This window comes from Oenanthe melanoleuca, chromosome 9 (genome assembly GCF_029582105.1).
Source record: "Oenanthe melanoleuca isolate GR-GAL-2019-014 chromosome 9, OMel1.0, whole genome shotgun sequence".
NCBI lineage: Eukaryota > Metazoa > Chordata > Aves > Passeriformes > Muscicapidae > Oenanthe > Oenanthe melanoleuca.
Window position 1 is genome coordinate 5559516 of NC_079343.1, and position 7723 is coordinate 5567238.

The following is a 7723-nucleotide window of genomic DNA, read 5'->3' on the forward strand; positions in this document are numbered from 1 at the left end:
TTCTTTCCTACATCTGTTTCAATCTTTTATCCACCTGTTCTCTGTGATTTCTTTATTTGTTGTTAGCACTCCCACCTTTACATCAAGTAAAAACTGTTTTTATTCTCTAAACAAGAACATCTGTTGTAGCAATGATTGCCATGGAATTATGGGTGAAAATCACCACAGCATACTAAAAATGCCTCAGCTCTGATTTCTAATCCTTCACAGTTTGGTCAGCACCCAAAAGGAAACTTTTTCAGGAAACAAAAACATTTCTGGGAAAGAGTGAAAAGAAGAGGCTGAGGATATTAGGACCATCTGGAAACAAGGAGCAGTATGCAGCTTTCATCCCCCCCAAAAAAATCCAAAACAAAACAACAAACACCACCAAAAAGCCAAACCACAAACACCAGGACTGTCCAGCAAAGTGTAGCCTCAGGGAACACTTTCAGGAGCAGCTTAACTGATTTTGATCCCTGCCACTGCCTAGTGGGCGGGCTGCCTCTCCCTGGTGGATGCACAGACACAGACACGCAATTTCCAGATGGTGCTAATTGCAGGTGGGTTTGGCACGTGAATCCCACCACACCACCACTTACACCTGCACTTGAGGAGCAAGGAAAACAGACAAGCAGAGGAATGGAAAAGAGGTGCACAGGGCTCCCCTTTCCAGCAGCAATAAAACCCATTCCTGAAATTTCATGCTTCCAGATCCATAGTTACCACAAAAATGCAAGTTTTCACAGCTCAAATGACTCCTTGGAGTAATCAGATCATGACTCCACTCCACCTTAAAGTGAATGCAGAAATTATTTACCTTTATTTTTCTGCTCTACCTTGAGAATGAGATCAACATATTAAGAGCAGCCTACCTCTGAAGCAAGTAAAACTTTTAAAGGTTAAAAGAAGAATTGCAAGTGAAGTCACAGCAAGACCTCAGCACTTTCCAGCAGCAAAATTCCCAATGAGAAAGGAGGAAGGTTCCTGTCTGTTTTATCTAAAGGTTTTATTTTCATTGCACTACCCCTGCAGGTGTTACTTACACTCAATCACTATTTAGCAAAAATGAGGCACAGTATGAAATTGTGTCTGGGGAAGTGTCCTTCCCTACAAGGAGAAAAGAGGAATGGTTTGGAATGAAAGGGATTCTAAAGTTCCCCCCATTCCACCCTCTGCCATAGGCAGGGACACTTTCCATTATCCCAGGCTGCTCCCAGCGCTGTCCAACCTGTCCTCAGACACTTCCAGGGATGGAGCAGCCACACACCTTCTCTGGGCAACTGTGCCAGGGCCCCATCACCCTCACAAGGAGGAATTCCTTCTCAATATCCCATCAATCCCTGCCCTTCGGCAGTGAGAAGCCATTCCCCTTGTTCTGGCACTACAGTTTTTGCCTTCCCTCATTAACTTAAGAGCTGCATTTCTCTGGGCTAAGCCACACAGCCCAAGTGAAGCATCCACTAAACTTATCCCGTCCACTCTCCCAAACTCCTGCCACATGAGAGAAGCATCAAAATTCCTACACTTCTTTTTATTTTTTAATGGAGAGGGCACAAAACCAGTGGAGCCTGCCCTAGTCTTTGTTGTTGTCAACAGCCCCCAGACAGGATTAGGACAGACACCAGAGCTCAGCTCCGGCGGGATTTGCTCCAGGTTATCCGGAGACTGACTGGAACGCTTCCTGCTGCCCGGAAAGCAGCGATAACACCCTGGGACTGCTCACCTGCCTCACAGCAGGCACCGCCAGCCGGGGCCACGGCAGCGCCCCTGACCGCTCTCTTCAATTGGAAAAAGTCCCCTTTATGCATTAAATATACAAGCTTGAGCTCCGCGCCTGCAAACAGGAGCGGAGTTCGCTGAGCACCACGAAAGCCGGGCACTGCATTTCCCGAGCATCCCGCGTCTCTCAGCACCCCACGCCTCGAGCACCCCCGGTACCTGCACACCGCATTCCCTGAGCACCCCGTACCCCGAGCACGGCGTTCCTGGGGCACATCATTCCCTCAGCACCCCGTCCCTCGGGCACTGCGCTCCCCAAGCATCGCGCTCCCTGCGCCCCGCGTTCCCGGCGCACCCCGCACCACTGAGCCCCTCGTTCCCCGCGCAGCCCATACCCCGAGCTCCCCGTTCCCTGTGCAGCCTGCGCCCCCAGTTCCCCGCTACCTGCGCACTCCGGTCCCTCAGCGCCGCGTCCCCAGCCGGCCCCGCCGCTCCGCCCCGCGCGGACCCGCAACGTCACCTCCGGGCGCGCGCCGGCTGCGGGCGGGTTTTTAATGGGAGGCGGGGCCCGGGGCGGGGGCGGGGCCTGGGGCGGGGGCGGGGCCTGGGGGTGTGAGCGGGACCTGGAGGGGTATGGGCGGGCTTTAAAGCGTGTGGGCGGGGCCTGATGGAGCGCGAGCGGGCACGGAAGCGTGGGCGAGGTCTTGGGACATGGGCGGGGCCTGATGCGGTGTGGGCGTGCTCTGATGTGTGGGCGTGGCCTGGGGCGGTGCGCGGGCGGGTTTTGGGCGGGAACGCGTGAGGCGGCCTCGGGCGGTGCCCGTGAGGGGCCGGGCACGGCGGCACGGCCGGACCCACACACCTCGGGCGGTGCCCGTGAGGGGCCGGGCACGGCGGCACGGCCGGACCCACACACCTCGGGCGGTGCCCGTGAGGGGCCGGGCACAGCCGGACCTGAGTATCTTGGCCGTGGTCATGAGGGGCTGGTTGAGGCGGACACCTCGGGCCGTCCTGAGGTGCTCCCAACGTGCCCTGGGCCGGGCGGGGTTGTACAGGAATCCCAGCTGGCACAGGCAGGGCTGCCGAGAATTGGGACTGCATCACCTGCGTGGGTCAACATGGACAGACGACCAGCGGACTCGTGGCTGAGTGCGTTAAGGGCGGCCAAATCACTATTCGGTATCTGCGGTTTGCCCTGTTTTCGAGTAAGTGGTGACAGCAGCCCCGGTATTCTAATATTACCTGCCAGTTCTCTCAACACCAGGCTACAGCCTTGGGTGGCCAAACTAGATACTAAGATGCCAAGCTTTGACAGACACTTTAACACTCTAGCTTTCTGCTGGATACAAAAGAGTTTCTTTAGTGCTACATCAACCAATCTGCACTGGAGAACAGAAGAGCATATTGTGTATAGGTATCTTTTTGTTACCTTCATTGACAATGTTACCGTCTCATTCAGGAAATATCCCTCTACAGCCACTTGTGTCAGTTTTATTATGAACCTATGAAAGTTTATGTCACATCTAAGCCTTCTGCAGCCATCACCTGCTGTTTTTTGGGCCGATTCCTTGTGTTGTTCCAGGCTGTTGGATTGTTCCATGGGATGCCAGTGCAGCACAACAGCTCCTTGAACCACGTGTAATGCTGTGGGTGAGGACACCGTCACCTTGTTCGTTGTCCTGTAGTATTCTTGTTTGTTCCTAAGGACACCCATGTTGATTTAGCACTCAGGGAATGGGATCCTTGGAGAACTAACGAGTTTTTCTGAAGCTGCTCCAAATTTCCCTTCATACCTCTGTTTTCTGCTTCTGTAATCAGTTTTATAGTGGGATAGGGAAAAGAACAAATTAAGAGGGCAAAGATGAGCACAAACACCCATTCACCACTAATAGGCATGACAGCAAGCATCCTTTGCTGGCTTTGCTCTTTTATGGATAAAGTTCTACGCAGCTTGTAGTGATATTGTCCATTGCAAACCAGCACCTGTGATATAAATACACACACATACACAAAGGAAAAGCTCAGCAATATTGGTCAGACAGCATTAAGTGCTTATGCGTGCTCTCATTTTAAAGAATTCTGGACCATGCTCCCAAATTTTATTTCTCCCCCAGGGGAAGTTGGAACAGCCACATCCATCACACCCTGATTTGCACACTAAGCAAGGAAAGATTTTTACTGCAGGTCACTGCTAATCTGGGAACCGTTTCTCAGAGAAGCTGTGGCTGCCCTATCCATGGAAATGTCCAAGGCCAGGCTGGATGGGGCATGGAGCAGCCTGGGATAGTGGAAGGTGTTTTGCCCATGGCAGGAGGCTGGAATAAGTTGAGCTTTAAGGTCCCTTCCAGCTCAAAACATCCTGTGATTCTATCGCTCCACAGCATTCCTGGTTTGTCATGTATCATCCCACGAGGAACGTCTCTCCCTGCACAAGCAATACCACGGCTTGCCAGGAGGTGTTGCTTTGAAACCACGTAAGTATCAGAGCTCAAAAGCCATGAGGTAAGCTTGAACATACTTTGTTCTGGCAGTGAAAAATCGAAGTCCTACCTCTGAAATGGCAAATTTTGTTTAAGATAATTTAGATCTTAAATGCCCAGCATGGTACAGAGGTAAATATGGAACAGACAAACCACTCGGTGGGAAATGCTATAAGTTTGTACATTGCTAACATATGTGTCAGACCAGCTTCATGTGTGCAAAGTTGTCCATGGCTTTGTGTTTGCAGGGCTAAAATACACTTAAATACAGAGCAGCTTGATGCAGTGGGGAGTTTTAGAGGGGTAATCCTGGGTTTCCAGAAGTCAAGGAGCAGAGTAAAGCCTCAGTAAGACAAAAGTCCATGGCTGGGTTGGACAGGGCTTGGAGTGACCTGATCTAGTGGAAGGTGTCCCTGGCCATGGAATGAGATGAGCTCTAAGGTCCCTTTCAACCCGAACCAGTCTGAGATTGCATGCTAACAGCTGTCATGCTCACAGGGCTGTGTCAGTGCTCTCCAAACCTGCACACACATTTTAAACAAAAATGAGCTGTTTGTTTCTAAAGGCCAATGCAGAGTTGGATATGCAGCTGTTCTTCACCTGCATACTAGATTTTAAGTTATGAAATGTATTAAAAAGGGCAAAGTTAACTACACATTTAATTATTCCCAGCCTTACTTTACAAGACAAAATAGGAAGCAAAGATTCCAAGACATTTAAAACCCCTTTTTACTACAGGGAAAAAACCTCCTCAAAGGATACCCAGTCAGGACAAAAAGGTTTTTAACTAAGTCTTTATCACATCAAGCTGAAACATCCTTTGTGGCTGAATGAAGCTGTGATTTTTCAGCAGAAGTTTAAACTCTGAAATAGGATGATATTCCATGGTCCAGAACATGCCTTGCTGTGTCCTTGTAATTATCACACTTGCTCCAGCTGTGCCTTTGTAAGAGCTCCCTGTGCCAGCCCTGAGGCACTGAACTCCAGCTCACTGAGCCTCTGGGAGGCTGGGTTTTGGAGACAGTTTGGAAAAGAAAGCTATCAGAGGACACCTCCTAAGGATGTGATATCCAAAACAGACTTTGAAAACTATTTTATGATCATATGTCTACTAGTATTGGCTTTTGCCACACATGAAGGGGCCAGACAAAGATTACAAAGCTCTTTTTACAACAGATAAATTTTAAGGGGGGAAAAAAATAATAATTTAAAGCCATAGCTGTAAAAGGGAAAGCAGAAAACAGTTGTTGGATTTATCTGGCCCTTCATGCTGTCATTTCAACAGCAAGGTGTAACTCAGGCCTGAAGTTTAGACCAGTTGATGACAAGAACCAGTAGGTTTTCAGAATTCCTGCCTCTCTCAGCACTGTGGCTATGGGCTTTACCACAAATCTCCACTCAGATTGCACAATACAGCTGATAAAACTTTCTGTGTTCCTCAAAGGTTGTTCCCACATAAATACTTTACTCCTCCAGCTGGGACATTACTGCACTCACCTTTTCCAGTGTCTCTGCATGCAGAAATGGACAGAGTTGTCCAGCTGCCAAAAAAAAAAGCATTTTCCCGGAATTTTTGTTCTGTGTGAATAAGGTTAGAGCAAATCAAGGTGCTTCTTCTGGAGTATCTTGCAGCATTGATACACTGGAATAAAAATTAAGCTGTGGCTCCTATAAATAAAGTACTTGTTTTTATCATTCAGCACTTCCTGAACAGCCTGATGATCCCAGGGGATTGTAGGAGACTTGACACATTTGTATTGCTCCAGCTTAAAAAGAAGCAGGAATTTTTTCTTCTACCATAGCACTTTCTGAGGGGTTCAGAAGACAAAGCACAACATTCACATCCATTAAAATCTGTCCTTTGGTGAATACCCTCATTCCCACTTTCAGTACTGCAGTTTCTACGGCTTTGCTGTTCCTGTCTTAGAAGCATTTTTCCAGAGCTGGGTGCTAGATCTATTTTCTGAGAATTATCCTCCAATGTGTGGTCAAAAGACAAGTCATCTGAGGGATCTGGACTAGTGAGATCTCTTTTTTTTTTTTTTTTTTTTGGCAGGCCTAGGGCTAGAGAAAGCTGCCACCTTGTCATGGTTCCATAGCCCACAGCTGCTTTCCTGTGAAGCACAAACTGCCAGGCAGCCTCTGCACAGCTTTAGAACAGGTGGGCTGACACAGACCTGCACAAGCTCTTGGGGAGCCACACAAAAACTACAGGAACAAACTGGACCATCTTGATAACAATTTTGCCAAGATGAAGGGCACTGACAGGCTCTGCAACCTGCACCCCTGCCCTGTGCAAGACCAGCTCAGATGCAGCAAAGCTGCACAGCCTGGGGTCTGATTGCTGTGAAAACAGCAACACTGGGAGAGGAAAACACAGCCAGAAGCATAACTGGGGCCTGTGCCAGGCACTTATCTTTCCCCATTGGTTTGGGAGCTGGATTTGAGCTCAGATCTTTGCACTTGGTCATTGCACAATTTCCAAGACTTAAAATTTCTCTTCTGTATACATTGCAATGCATTTCTTCTTCTCACTAGCAAACTCCATTCATCTTGAAGGAAAAAGGAAAAAAAAGACAAGCATAAGGCCTACAGCCTTAAATATTACTTGAACTTTTCCATAACAATGTAGAACTTTTTTTTTCTATGAGTTCACTTTTCCTGAGCAGTGCTTTCTTCTGTGTTTATTCAGGCTTGAAATGAGGCTGTTTTATCACAACTACAGCAATTGTATTGTAAAAGGACAAGTAGATCAGACCTGTAAATTATCAACACAAAGTACAACTTAGGGTGATCTTTGCTTTCATTCTGGTTAATAAAAATTCAACAGAGCAGCTAGCCCTCCAAGGCATCATTTACACCATTTTTATAAACTCCCAGAACATGCTGTTTACAAGTAAATGGCCGAGTATTATCACTAGTTTGGGGGGGTTTGTAACATTACATAATAAATACCAGAAGCACTGTAGTGATCCACCACAACACCTATAACAGTAAAGGTTATATAAAAGCAGCAATAAAGGTTGCTTTGAGTGAAAGACCATTCTGCACACGTAAATCAATTTCTAAAATTGTGTACACCAGTTCCAGATCAGCGAAGGAGCTGTAGCCATTCTGCCCAGGGACCGACTTTTAAAGGCCAAGAGACATAAAGGAGAGATTATAGACTTATAAATAATAATATAACAATATATATATAAGAATCTTCCCTGTCCCTTAAATAGCATTTTAGAGGAACAGATACATGTTGTAACATTAGAAACTGTTTCCACCCCCCACCTCAGCTCTTTTTACAGTGGCATTACTGCACTGAGCTGAGGGGCTGGTGTGAAGTGATACCCAAGGGGACCAGGGGGACAGAACTTGACTGGGAGCACAAAATAAATCCCACTGTTGTCCCAGAATAGGTTCTTTCACCCAGTGTACAAGGTGCCAATCCAACCCTGAGTCAAAGTATTTGATTTATTTACATTTCTGCAAAGAAAGAAGGCTTGGTGGCAAATCTACAAAGCCAGCACAACTATCAAAACTCTTCACTATTT

At 47.5% G+C, this 7723-nt stretch overlaps 1 protein-coding gene across 5 annotated transcripts in view; it reads right to left on the minus strand.

The window, feature by feature from the left end:
- The window catches only part of MAP3K13 (mitogen-activated protein kinase kinase kinase 13), a 72127-nt gene extending 69904 nt beyond the window's left edge, over positions 1-2223 (minus strand). For 3 of the 5 annotated variants that reach the window (XM_056498483.1, XM_056498480.1, XM_056498485.1), the window contains exon 1: positions 2146-2213. The gene's annotated coding sequence lies outside the window, so the exon portion shown is untranslated. Of the gene's footprint in view, positions 1-2145 lie in introns of all 5 variants that reach the window. The other 2 variants (XM_056498484.1, XM_056498486.1) reach the window with 1 other exon arrangement.
- Between the last annotated feature and the right edge of the window lie 5500 nt (positions 2224-7723).